This window comes from Podarcis cretensis (assembly GCF_951804945.1).
Source record: "Podarcis cretensis genome assembly, chromosome: 10".
Lineage (NCBI taxonomy): Eukaryota > Metazoa > Chordata > Lepidosauria > Squamata > Lacertidae > Podarcis > Podarcis cretensis.
This window is the reverse complement of record NC_137179.1, coordinates 59041984-59056496: the sequence shown is the minus strand read 5'-3', so window position 1 is coordinate 59056496 and position 14513 is coordinate 59041984. Positions and strand designations below refer to the sequence as shown.

Here is a 14513-nt window from a genome sequence, read left to right as displayed (position 1 = left end):
TCCCTCGGCATCCCTCAGATCTTTTGCCCAAGTAAGATTCCCCAAATTTGTTTCAAGTGAAAACAGCTTATTAAAGTGTGTGTACATTTTCTTATTCTTCTCCATAGCTCAATTTATGTTTTAATGACTGGGGCTACAAATTAGAAGAAGCCTGCTGGAGAGATACCAATGTTCCACATCAGAAGAGGACAAATTTGGAAATATGAGAAACCGGCAGAACCAAAACTGACTGTTCCATCTATCCCTATTCAAATGGAGACCATAGCTTAGTGATAGAGTACATGGTTTTCATGCAGAAGGTCCCATGTTCAGTTCCTGGTCAGTGGCGTAGCATGGGGAGGGGGGCACGGGGCAGTTGCCCTGGGCACAAAATTCTTAGGGGGTGCAAAATTTTAGCACCAGTTACTGCCTCAATACAGCTACATACTTCTGTTGCTAGGCTTCATTGAAAATGGCTTCTCCATGCGAAGCAGGAAGTGACCTCTCCAGACAATGGAACAGAACAACTCTTTCCTTATCTCTGTGGTTGCAATATCCTGGGTGATGCGGACACCATTAGGCAGTTGGATGTGCTTGCGTATTTTGCCTGTTTCCCTCCCTTCTACCCCTCCTCCATGTGGCCACAGGCACTGGCAACCCATGCTATGCCACTGCTCCTGGCATCTCCATGTAAGTCTCAGAAGACTCTGTCTGAAATCTTGGAGAGCTGCTGGCAGTCAGAGTAATAGCTGTCAACCGTCCCTTATTAGGCGGGAAACTCCCTTATCCCAGCGCCGTGTCCCGCTGCTGTCCCTTATTGATGATGTCCCTTAAATTTCCCGTGTTTCAAAGGAAACAGTTCCTCTCCCTCCCTCCCTCCTTGCTGGCCAGGGAGGAGGGAGGCTCCAACTGTGTTGCTTGGCTGCATTGCCCATCCAATAAGGAGTCTAAGAACGACTGAGGGGTGGAGCTTGCATGCCTTGTGCCGATCAAATTGGCTGCATTGCCTGGGGACTCGCCTTTGCTCAGTGCTTCCCAGCAGAGAGATGACGGTGGTTTTCCTTGAGGCTTGAGGCTTCATTTGGCTGATGGCTGGGCTTTCTACCTTTGGCTCGAAGGGGTTCAGAAGTTGAACATACCTGTGCTGAGTGCTCAGATCGGAATCGGATGGATACGTCATCGATAGCCCACTCAGCCTTGCTGGAGAAAAGGTCTGTCTGGAGCGGGGGCACATGGTGGGGGGAAAAGAAAGGAGCTGGTTGAGTACAATGGCGGGCAGCGATCTCATGGGGGGGGGGGCTTTTGTATTTGTTTTGGAGGCTCCTTCAATTGACTGTTATGGGGGAAAGGAAAGGAGCTGGTTGACTAAAATCCCTTATTTTCGCTGCTGATCCCTTATTTTCGAGGCTGCTGGTCCCTTATTTTCAAATCTGTAAGTTGACAGCTATGGTCAGAATGTACAATACTGAGCTAGGTGGTCCAGTCTTCTGAGGATATAATGTAGCTTCCTAGATGGGACTGGTGGCAAAGTTTTATGAGGAAAATTTATCCAGCTGTTAAAGAACTCAGGGATGCCTACAGCTTCTGTCTCCCGGCAAAATAGGATATATTCAGAAGATTCAGAATACCAATCTAAGTAGCAAATGTAAATTGGATAGGAACAGAACCTCAGCTCCACAGGGGAAGATTAAAACCCTGGCCAATGCAGACATCACACACAGACTGTCTGTGTTCTGCCCAGAGGGCGACATACTGTACCAATGGCTGATGCTATTATTCTCTGTGTTAATGAGCAAGGAGCATTGATAATCTGCACAAGCTTGGGGGGAACAAACCCACTTGAAATATTTGAAGGCTTGCCACATAATGTCAACATGACGGCAAATGCATTTGGTGTATATTCAGTGATCAAAAGAGAGGCTTCCGTAAGAAAATGTCACTTGCTAGTCAAACAAATTGGAAGTGCAAAAAGAAGCTGCCTCAAAATACAGGGATTTACCTCAAATTCTGAGAGACAGGACATGCAAGCAGGGAGAACGCTCTTAAGTACCTAGCAAAACACCTGCTCTTCTAACTTCATTTCTCTGCAGAATAACTGTATCAGGTGTTCGTGTGTCCTAGGAGTTCAGAATCCTACTAATCACAGGGGCTCTGTTAGCATTTCACTCCTCCATTGCTGGATGTGTGACTGTTATATCACATGTCAGTGTTTACTTTCTAGGCTTGGAAAGTATGAGAACAGAAGTCAGTCTTATCTCTCTTCCGCTGTACTGTACTTTTGGAAAAGAAGTGAGAGGGTGCCATGATTGCTTTGTCCTGTATATGTCCTGCAATGGACCATTAGGTCCAGTCGTAGCCAACTCTGGGGTTGCGGCGCTCATCTCGCTTTATTGGCCGAGGGAGCCGGCGTACAGCTTCCGGGTCATGTGGCCAGCATGACTAAGCCACTTCTGGCAAACCAGAGCAGCGCATGGAAACACCGTTTACCTTCCCGCCAGAGTGGTACCTATTTATCTACTTGCACTTTGATGTGCTTTCGAACTGCTAGGTTGGCAGAAGCTGGGACCGAACAACGGGAGCTCACTCCATCACAGAGATTCAAACCACCGACCTTCTGATCGTCAAGTCCTAGGCTCTGTGGTTTAACCCACAGCGCCACCCGTGTCCCTCGTCATGTACATATTGCTTAATAAATACTTAGAATGCACACACCAACGCTCCACTTCGTTTCTGCTATACTCTGCTGAGTGAGTGTGCACATAGTCTTCTGATATGTGTCGCCGGTGCATGATTTATAGACGTCCCAGGCTGCGCTGCATCAGGAAGATGCCCGGAGAGGTTTGTCTCATTCTGGGGGCTGCGTGTGCCCCCCAGGTGTGTTCCAACAGGCTCAAGGGGGTTTCCAGGATGTGCTTCCTGCCCCTTCACCATTTTCTGCACCCTCCACAAGTTGGAGTGAGACCTTCTGAAGTGGTCAGCCTACTCCAGTCATGTAGGTTCTCCACACATTTCAGAACCCTGGAAACAGAAATGAACAAGAGGGTTAAAAGCTATTATTATTATTATTATTATTATTATTATTATTATTATTATTATTATTACCCTGCCCATCTGGCTGGGTTTCCCTAGCTACTCTGGGCGGCTCCCAACAGAATATTAAAAACACAATAAAACATCAAACATTAAAAACCTCCATAAACAGGGCTGCCTTCTATGTCTTCTAAAAGTCAGTTAGTCATTTATTTCTTTGACATCTGATGGGAGGGTGTTCCACAGGGCGGGCACCACTACCGAGAAGGCCCTCTGCCTCATTCCCTGTAACCTCACTTTTCACAGTGAGGGAACCACCAGAAGGCTCTCAGAGCTGGACCTCAGTGTCCAAACTGAACCATGGGAGTGGAGAAGCTCCTTCAGGTATACTGGGCCGAGGCCGTTTAGGGCTTTAAAGGTCACCACCAACACTTTGCATTGTGCTTGGAAACATACTGGGAGCCAGTGTAGGTCTTTCAGGACAGGTGTTATATGGTCTTGGTAGCCACTCCCAGTCACCAGTCTAGCTGCCACATTATCCAACACAGGAAAAGTTTCCTGTGTTGAGGTAACCACTCGAGGGATTGACCATTAGGACTGCAATGGGTCAAAGGAACTCACCATAGACAGCAAAGAGGCGAGGCCCCTTTTGCTCAAGAGATAAAGCTAAGAGCTTAGAGAAGAGGGGGAAAGAGCAATGTGGGGCAGAAACTTAGAGAGCAGGGGTTATGTGACAAGAAGAAAGCAGGAGGCAGAGAAATAATGGAGACCTGTTGCAACCCAAGGCTGCTCCTATGGTAGGAGCAAGACTCTCTCGGGATGTGAGCATAGCTCAGGTTGTATATGTGTGTAAATAAACCATATAGCTGAAAGATGCCACAGTCTCATTTTGCCAAAAGGAAGCACAGACTTGAGTAACTGTTGCCTGAAAGAGATTAGAGATTGGGGTGGCTTGTAACAATGTTGTTGTTTAGTCGTTTAGTCGTGTCCGACTCTTCGTGACCCCATGGACCAGAGCACGCCAGGCACTCCTGTCTTCCACTGCCTCCCGCAGTTTGGTCAGACTCATGTTTGTAGCTTCGAGAACACTATCCAACCATCTCATCCTCTGTTGTCCCCTTCTCCTTGTGCCCTCCATCTTTCCTTGTGCCCTCTTTCCTTGTCTGTCGTCCCCTTCTCCTTGAGCCCTCCATCTTTCCCAACATCAGGGTCTTTTCCAGGGAGTCTTCTCTTCTCATGAGGTGGCCAAAGTATTGGAACCTCAGCTTCAGGATCTGTCCTTCCAGTGAGAACTCAGGGCTAATTTCCTTAAGAATGGATGGAAATTAGCCCTGAGTGCTCACTGGAAGGACAGATCCTGAAGCTGAGGCTCCAATACTTGTAACAATATGTTATCCAAATTATAAATGCTCGGTGGACAGTCTTGCTGGCTGAATGCTGTTTCATTAAGAAATATATGCTAATATGTTAAAAAAGAGAAATAATCCTTAATGTGTGTGTTTTTTGGTGTGTGTGTGTGTTAGTATCCCTTACAATCATCTTGATTAATGGCACTTTATAGGAGAGCAAAGTCTCTTGTTGTCACTACTTGCTAGTAACGAACAGGCTGATCAACATGCTAATTACAGGGGTTCTTTTTTAACAGTCTTTTTTATTATTCTCAAATGAATAATGCACAGCAGCTGTGACATTGAACAAGGGTGCTATAATTGCAATAACCAAAGCAAGAGAGAAATTGTTTAATAGTCTCATAAAACGCGTAGCCTCCTTCCAGGACAGATTTTTCTTGCCCTGCCTGTGATTTAGGAGCCGTCCACCGGCGTTTGGATTCTCATTCGTGCTATTGGATTGAACCATCTGCCCAACATTACAGAAGTGTCCCCAAAATTGGTCCTGCAGTCCTCATTCCTGTACCTGCCTGATTTGTCAAAGAATAGCATTGACTTTTGTGTTCCTTCAGCTGATGTTTTCCATCTGAGTCACAGTAAGGCATAGGGGTGTGTGGGTGCTTTGAAATGGACACAAAAACAGAGGAATCTCGCTTTCAAATTCAATATATGGCAGAAGTCTACTTTCATAATACATGAAAACAAGAGACAAAAGTGATATCTAAAGGGGGAAAGATTGCTTGAGAGAATAGGGGATTTGATTGTTGTTGTTTTGCTCATTGCAATGCATTTGTCCACCCGACTGCCCCGGACAAAAACACAGTGTTTTATTTGTTTTTTGCTCAAAAATCCAGTTTAATAATGGGATATTTTGACACTTCTCATATACTCGGCTCTCTTTTTTATAATAATATTTTATTCTTTTTTCCATGTGGAAAGTTACATTTGTTACTCGACATTTACATTACAATTCACCAGAACTAGTGACTTTCCACTCACCCAACAAAGATGTTTCAAACTCAAATTGCATACATTTGCATTTTAAAGTTCTTTCTTATCTGCTTTCAGCCTCCCTACATGTTTCTTAATATATTCTGCTATTTTCCTACACTTCAAACCCCAAAACATTAAAATGGTATCACCACATTCAACTTTCTCCTAGGCCAAGCGTTCAGAGAAGGAGAAGGAAATGACTGCTATAGTAGGATTACCAGATGTCCCTGGATTTGCAAATCTGTCCACGGACAAATTCCGTTCCCAGAATGTCTCCAGATTTGCAAATCTGTCCCCAGGAAATGTGGCAGTGGCTGCCTTAGCAGTCCGGAGCCAGCCTGGTAGCACAGTTGGCTCTGGCTGGCTTCAGGAGCAGCTCGCTGCCGTAGCAATCGCCATTTTTCCTTGTGGGAAGTCACAACACATCATATGGGGACTTCCGGTGAGGCAAAATGGCGGGCGCCACAGCAGCGAGCAGCTCCTGAAGCCAGCCAGAATCAACTGCGCTACCAGGCTGGCTCCGGGCTGCTGACTGCCGCTGCTGCTGCCACTGCTGAAGGGGAACCGGGGACGTCCAGCAGTAAAGATCTCCTGCCCCCTTCCCCCTTTGTTTTGACTGATCAGGAGAGGATCTGGAGTTGTGCGTGGCCAGCCAATGTCCAGTTTTTAAAAAAACTCTGCACATTTATGTTTCACAGGGTGCACCTTTATACAATATGCATGTGTGCTTGGGCCCAGGGTCTTTTGCCTCACCATCCCCACTACTGACTCCATGTTGCTACTCAGCTTAAAAAAAAAAGTGTCCCCTGATTCACTGAAAAAATCTGGTAACTGTTAAGTTGTGGGTGAACATATCAGACATCACAGCAATTCTTCAAACAGCTCTGGTTTATTCACAGGCCAGAACAGAACTGAACTGAAGGGTTCAGTCAGCCTGCTTGTATAGAGCTCCAGTACAACGTAACTGTAACAATTTTCTAAAACTATCCAATCACTGAATGTCACTTTTGATCCCTTATTTGCATAACTATCTACAGTATCCCCCTGCTGGCCCAGGGTGAGAACTTCAGTACATAACAGTAACCATATACTATAGAGTACTAAGGAACTTCACCAACCTGCCCAAACCGCCCCACACAAACCCAAACACACAGTATGTAAAATGGGGAATACCTTTCTGGAATGCCTTCCCAAGAGAACTCTGCTTCATACTTTTCTTATTAAGCTTTAGGTGCCAGGCTATTATTACTTGTCTGAGCTGTTAGAGAGCAGCTACTTCATTTCCCTCCGTTAAAAACTTTTGTACAGCATGTTTTATTTGTGGTTCGATCTGATGCTTCCACAATTTCTTTGTGTCTGCAGCTGTTTTTATTTGCTGTTCTATTTTAAAGTGGTTTCCATCTCTTTTTTAATGTTCAGAAACATAGGACGCTGTCTTGTCCTGAGTCGGACTATTGATCCTTCTAGCTGAGTGGCCAATTGATCTAGCTAGCTCAGTGGTGTCTGCACTAAGTGGAAGCGTCTCTGTACGATTTCAGACAGGATACGGCTCCGTCTCATGGATTGAAGTTGAATGCAAGACAAATGCTCTACCAATGAACTGTATCGCTTCCTCATTTATTGTGAGCTCCTGGGGTTTTTTCTTCTTTATAAGTAGGATTTTTTTACAACAATAAAAAGGCAGTTTTCATATATAGAATAATAATAATAATAATAATAATAATAATAATAATAATAATAATAATAATTTATACCCCGGGCATCTGGCTGGGTTTCCCCAGCCACTTTGTGCGGCTCCCAACAGAATATTAAAAACACGATAAAACATCAAACATTAAAAACTTTCCTAAATAAGGGTTGCCTTCGGGTGTCTTCTAAAAGTCAGATAGTTGTTTATTTCTTTGACATCTGATGGGAGGGCATTCCACAGGGCGAGTGCCCTCTGCCTGGTTCCCTGTAACCTCACTTCTCGCAGTGAGGGAACCACCAGAAGGCTCTCGGAGCTGGACCTCAGTGTCCGAGCTGAACAATGAGGGTGGAGCATAAATGTGTCTACTCTGAGTAGGGCTTTGTTGAATTCCACCCACATTAATCAATATGCATGCCTCATGCCTTTTTCCTACATAAATGCAGGGCTTTTATTTTTTCAACCAGAGCTTACAGGAGCTCAGCTCCAGCACCTCTCAGGTGGGCACCATTGCCATTGCCATTCTAAGAGAACAATGGGAGAAGTTCATTGTGAGCTCCAGCACCCCTTTTTCTAGAAAAAAATGTGCTGTTGAAGAGGAGATTTATAATGTTGGAAGGGAACCTGAGGGCCCCAATAACCGGCAATAAATAAAGATCAAACTCCACTTGTTTGTGTGTATAATTAAGTTGCAATGGATAGAAAATAGAGATTCCTGTGAACCAGGAGTTTAGAACTGCTGTCAGCCCCAGGAGGCATGGCCCATGACCAGGAATAATGGGAGTTGTAGCTCAACAACATCTGGAGGGCTGAAGATTCCCTACAGCTGCTGTAAAGGTTAACCCTATTCAAGCTGTCATTGATGGTCTCCATAGAGAACAAGGCCAATCACCTTCCAACATTCCTGCTTTGGGTGGGGAGGTCTGAAGGGAAATTGGAAACTGGGACCCAGTTACAGTCCACTCCACAACCAGGATATATGATCACAAAGAAGATTTAAAACTTTCCTGCTGGGTGGGATTCAAGGGACCGGGGGAGATGTCAAAGGACACAAATATAGCATAGTTTATATATATGTATATAAAAAGGTAAAGGGTAAAGGGACCCCTGACCATTAGGTCCAGTCTTGGCCGACTCTGGGGTTGCGGCGCTCATCTCGCTTTATTGGCCGAGGGAGCCAGTGTACAGCTTCCGGGTCATGTGGCCAGCATGACTAAGCCGCTTCTGGCGAACCAGAGCAGCGCTCAGAAACGCCGTTTACCTTCCCGCTGGAGCGGTACCTATTTATCTACTTGCACTTTGATGTGCTTTTGAACTGCTAGGTTGGCAGGAGCAGGGACCGAGCAACGGGAGCTCACCCCATCGCGGGGATTCGAACCGCCGACCTTCTGATCTGCAAGTCCTAGGCTCTGTGGTTTAACCCCAAGCACCACCTGCGTCCCATATATGTACCGTATTTTTCCTTCTATAACACGCAGGTTTTTTCTCCTAAAAAGGAAGGGGAAATGTCTGTGCGTGTTATTGAGCGAATGTGTGGTCCCTGGAGCCAAATGGCGCGAGGGGAGGCAAAAATCAAATCGCGCGTCTCCTAGAAGGGAAACCTGAAAAGAGGAAGCGGCTGCTTTCCTGCATTCTGCCTCAGGGTCTTACTGCCCACCCACCTCCGTTTCCTTGCTGTGTTTGCTCAAACGGAACAAAGAGCAGGGAAAGCCCCTCCCCTCCAGGCAAGCAGAGGGGAAAGCAGAGTGTCGTCTCTGTGCTCCGTGCTGCTGAAAACATGCAGGAGGGAGGGAGGGAGGGAGGGAGAGAGAGAGAGAGAGAGAGAGAGAGAGAGAGAGAGAGAGAGCTGGCTGGCTTGGTGGGTAGGTGAGGGAAAACTTTTGCCTTCCTTTCCTCCCTCCCGTTATACCCCTCTCCTGCATTCTTAGCCAGCTGCTTCTCTGCACACCCCTCTCGTGCTCCTTGTCCGTTCTGTGTTTTTCCTTCCCTCCCCACTTAAAATTTGGTTAAAAAGCATGGATCCACATGGATCCTCAGGATCTTTGCATTGGGTCACCCCAAATTCACCATCAGATCACATAGCATGTCCATGGCTACAGCCTGCCCCCCAAAAATCACGCACCTACTGTTGCCTGGAGCTGCAATGGTGCAAAAACCTGGTTAAAAAGCATGGATCTACATGGATCCTCAGGATCTTTGCATTCGGTCACCCCAAATTCACCATCAGATCACATGTCTGTGGCCACAGCATGAAGCACAAAAATGATACATCCACTGTTTCATTCAGAATATTTTTTCCCTTGTTTTCCTCCTCTAAAAACGATGTCCGTGTTATGGTCAGGTGCGTGTTATAGAGCGAAAAATACGGTATATATATTCTAAAAATGGCAGCTGAATATAATCTCTCTCTACAAACAGCTTGTTCATATGGGAGCCATTTTGACACCTACCCTTTGGAATTTCACCCCAACTCCTATTATATATAAGACAGGCACCCTCTCTGTTGTCTTTCCAGTACCTACTGAAAGCCTTCCACTTCCAACAAGCCTTTTAAGTACAGCTCTTTCCCAGTCTGCACTTGCATTGGACGTGTTTTTAGATGTTTTCCTTCTTTTATCATTCGTGTGCCTGCCAGCCTGGGCTCCACTGGGAGGAAGAGGGCAGAATATAAATGTAAGAACAGAAGAAAGAACTATGGTTAACAGCGCAAGTCTGTTCAAAAGTAAGTTACATTGATTTCAGTGGGGCTTGCTCACAAGTAAGTGGGTACAGGATTGCAGCTTAAATTTCCCCCTTCTAAAATTAAGAAAGCATCTTTCATCTTAGCGCTGTAGCAGATCTGAAACGCTTTTATAGATGAGAATACCTGCAACATTTAATGGCAGAAATACTATTTCGCTGGCAGTCGCAGATCCATACTTGTGATGGAAAGGTTTTCACTCCTTTGTGGTAACTTGCTGTCCAAAACCATAAGAACATTATTTAGGCGCATTAAATCTAAAACCTTCACACACTTGCCTCTAATGTTTCTTAGGAATGACAATGTGAACATTTTCAAGGGCACAGACCACAGGGATTATTTATATACGGTGTGGGCCAAGTTAAGGTAAGCATTGACATAATATTTATAATCTCAAAGGTTACTAAATCAGAAATACTGTAGAATTCCATTAGCAAGGCAAGCTGCATCAATGGGAGGTTGTGATTTATTCAAGTTATAAATTGCTCTAGAAATGGTTATGGTCTCCTTCAGGCTGTCCAAATACACCTGAAGATTCATTAGTTTGGCAGGGTAATTTTAGCTTATTGGGATGCTTATAAGAGGAGGTGGTACTGAACTAGGTAAGGGCTCAGGAAGCTTTTTCACCTTGAGGACCACATTGCTCCTGGGCAAGCTTCGAGGAGCCTCATGGGTGGAGCATTATCGTATGTCGTGGTCATGCGGGATGGTAAAAGCTTTCTGGGAAATGATATAGAATGAAAAAAATGTTTAAAATTGTTATGTACTGAAGTTCTCACCCTGGGCCAGCAGGGGGATACTGTAGATAGTTTTCACTCAGGTCGACATATGCAAATAAGGAACTGAAAGTGATGTTCAGTGATCGGATAGTTACAGAAAGTTGTTACTGTTGCATTGTAGTGGAGCTCTATATAAGCAGCCTGGCTGAACCCTTCAGTTCAGTTCTGTTCTGGCCTGTGAATAAACAAAAGCCATTTGAAGAATTGCTGTGTCATCTGATATGTTCACCCACAACTTAACAAAAATAACTTTCGTTAAAAAAGCAGAGGCTTTTTTGTTAAGCATTAGAGACACGAAACTACCAAAAGAAAAAAAAATGCTCTTTATGTAAGGTAAAGGTAAAGGACCCCTGGATGGTTAAGTCTAGTTGTCAGGGAACTGCCATCGGAGCCAGAGGGAGAGAGAGGGCTCCAGAGGGATTCCGGAGAGCGTCCCGGGATGAGGAGAAGCAGCCCATCTTCTGGGGAAGGAAATCAGCGTAGCACCAGTGGAGAAGGGGGGCAGATGGGGGAATCGGCAAGGCGGTCCCATGACTCCTCGCCGGGGACCAGTGGGGAGAGCACGGGTCCTCCGCTGCCCACACCCTCCTTGCGCAGAAGGCTTGCGCGCAGGGAAAGTAGGCGGAGACTAGGCATCAAAGAGCTTCTTTGATGGAAGAAGTTCAAGAAACGCCCACTGACGGATTCTGCCAGCGATTCAGACAGCCACGGGCGAGGGGCTGTCCGGACAGAAAAGGTTCACTCAGGCAACCCAGCCAGGTGTGGTGCCGGTTTACGCACGAGCAACCCCTAGAACCATCACACTAGTCAAAGGTGACTATGGGGTTGTGGTACTCATCTCGCTTTCAGGCCAAGGGAACCAGCGTTTGTCCATAGACAGTTTTCTGGGTCATGTGGCCAGCAGGACTAAACCGCTACTGGCGCACAGAGAAAGCATGCTTTCGAACTGCTAGGTTGGCAGGAGCTGGGATGGAGCGAAGGGAGCTCACCCTGTAGTGGGGATTCGAACCGCCGACCTTCCGATTGGCAAGCCCAAGTGGCTCAGTGGTTTAGACCACAGTGCCACCTGCATCCCTGCTGTTTATGTATGCAACGACAGCAAGCAAGGATGCTTCTTGCCCAGAGATGGGAAGAAGAAGAAGGACCGACCAGAGAAGAGTGGCAGACCAAGCTGATGGAATATGCAGAAATGGCAAGACTGATGGGAAAGATCAGAAATCAGGAAGAACAAGTATTTTTAAAAGACTGGAACAACCTTCTAATGTATTTGAAAGATCACTGTAAACAGTTGAAATCACTGGCAGGAATACAATGACCCTTGTAATGTAACTTGGATTTTGGATACTATGATTATATAGATTACAGTAAAAGATGCAGGAATGAAATTTAGAATAGGAACCCATGGAGGGAAGGAAGGAAGTCTCAAGGTTCGAAAGAACGCTTTTCTTTTTTAATATGTGAAAATGTTATGTTTTATGTAAAACTAATACAAATTTATATACTGTCAGATGGCTGTTGCGGATGCTCGAGAGTAAACAGACAGGACACCAACCTGTCTTTTACCTGGCTTTATTTTGGTGCAAATTATTTACAGTGAAGAGCGTCAAAAGTTCATGTCTGGCTCAATCGCTAGCAGAATCCAAGAGTGGTCCTTTTTTGTATCTCCCCCAACATAAAAGTTTTGTTATCCCCAACCGTCTCCGCCCCTCTCTGCACCCCAGACTACTGCGCAGGATGGGTGATGGCAAGGGCGTGCCTCCGTCCTCTCCGGCTTGCTCAGGAGGGTTAAGGCTCCCTCTAGCATCCTCTGGTCCTTGCACCTCTTCCCCACTGGAGGTGGGGCTTTCCTCCTCCCCAGAAGAGGAACTGCTTCGCAAGATTTTCGGAGGCTCCCTGTAACACAACTGCCCTTCTATTTCTTGTCTCTGAGCCAATGGCAGTTCCCTGACATATACATTTTAAAAATAATGATGGGTGGAGCGAAGTGGGTGGGGCCAGAGGCAGAAGTGGGTGGACCAATGAATGTGTCTCTTACTTTTGTGCAGTAGGCTAGATTCCAGCGTCACAAAAGCTAGAGGTTTCAACACACACACACACACTAACAATTATCTCTCATCTTCCAGGCAGGCAAGAAAGAATTCAATGACACATTCCAGCCAGGCAGTGATAGATGTACTAGGAAACTGATGTATCTTAAATTTAAGGGCCCCTCTGGGATTTGGGACCCCAGAATTGACTTTAGTTCACATTGCTTTTTTTAAAAAATGGGCCGAGTAGACCTAGTTTGAATCACATGATTCAAATTGATTAATTTTTGTTGCTTATTTTTCAACAATCCCAAAGAATCAGTAGCACAGATGTTGTAAAGGAAGAAGATAACAGTGGTCACCTAGACCTCATTGCTGGTTGCGAAGGGGCCCCATAACAGTTCAAGCCCTCAAAATGTAGGCCCACCACTGCAGCGAGGTAAAACCTTTGGAGGACAACATGGAGCAGGACTAGTGATGGTCCTAGTCTTTGAACCAAGATCTTCTGTTAAAGTCTACCAAACCCAAGTGTTGGCAATTACCGTATTTTTCACTCTATAGGACGCACCAGTCCATAGGACGCACTGGACAATAGGAGGGGGAGAACAGGGGGAAAAATTCTCCCCGTCTCTGCTCAGCGCCCCTTCAGCGAAGCGGTAGGAGAAACAGAGTCCCTTCCATTTCTCCTCCTGCTTGGCTGAAGGGGCGCTGCGCAGAGAGGGAAAACTGTGCAGCGCCTCTCCAGCGAAGCGAAGCCTGGAGAGCGAGAGGGGTCGAAAGCTTGCGGATAGCTGCCCGAAGCCCCCGGAGCACAGTGGGAGTTCTCACTGCGCTCCGGGGGCTTCAGGCGGCTTCAGCAAAAGCAACGTGAAGCCTCCAGAGGGGAGAGCTCTCCCTCTGCACTTCGGAAGCTTCACGTTGCTATCGCTGAAGCTAAGGAGCCTGCATTCGCTCCATAGGACGCACACATTTTTCCCCTTAATTTTTTGAGGGGGGAAAGTGCATCCTATAGAGCGAAAAATACGGTACCATAAATTGCTAGATACCTCAATGATCACTATCTTACCCCTTCTCTGTATCCTGCTTAGGGTGAAGACTTAGTGAATGATGGCAAGAAATAGGGCCAACACCAATATTGTGAAGCACTTTGGCTCATGAAGCACAAACAGTCTTCTCTCTGACTATCTCCAGCCTATTGATAAAGACATTTTTATTCCAGTACCTTTGGCCTGCTAAGCATCTGCTGTTTTCAATAAGGATTATGTTTTAATCTCTGAGATCTTCATTCATTGTATTTTTAATATTCTGTTTTTAATGATTCAGTCCTATGCATATCCATTCTGAAATAAACCCCACTGAGTTCAATGAGGTCTGCACCCTGGTGTGTATAGAATTACGCCGCCTAAATGTGTTTTTATTTTATTTCTTAATGTATTTAATGGTTAACCTGCAATCTGAATTGGAAATGTGTACCAGGAGAGGTGGGTGGCACTGTGGGTTAAACCACAGAACCTAGGACTTGCCAATCAGAAGGTTGGCGGTTTGAAACCCCGCAACGGGGTGAGCTCCCGTTGCTCAGTCCCTGCTTCTGCCAACCTAGCAGTTCAAAACCATGTCAAAGTGCAAGTAGACAAATAGGTACCGCTCTGGCGGGAAGGTAAGCAGCGTTTCCGTGCGCTGCTCTGGTTTGCCAGAAGCGGCTTAGTCATGCTGGCCACATGACCCAGAAGCTGTACGCCGGCTCCCTCGGCCAGTAAAGCAAGATGAGCGCCGCAACCCCAGTGTCGGCCACGACTGGACCTAATGGTCAGGGGTCCCTTTACCTTTACCTTTACCAGGAGTTCAGAAAGGAGGGACCCTATTTCTCTTTTCCCCTACTGACTGTTTTTC

The 14513-nt window shown here is 46.0% G+C and overlaps 1 long non-coding RNA gene across 1 annotated transcript; it reads left to right on the top strand.

Annotated features, from left to right (window-relative positions):
- Positions 1-568: 568 nt before the first annotated feature.
- Positions 569-13905, top strand: LOC307226016. The gene is made up of 4 exons (XR_013843252.1): positions 569-669; positions 9713-9799; positions 10112-10183; positions 13712-13905. It is a non-coding gene; the product is annotated as an uncharacterized lncRNA (long non-coding RNA).
- The last annotated feature ends 608 nt before the right edge of the window (positions 13906-14513 follow it).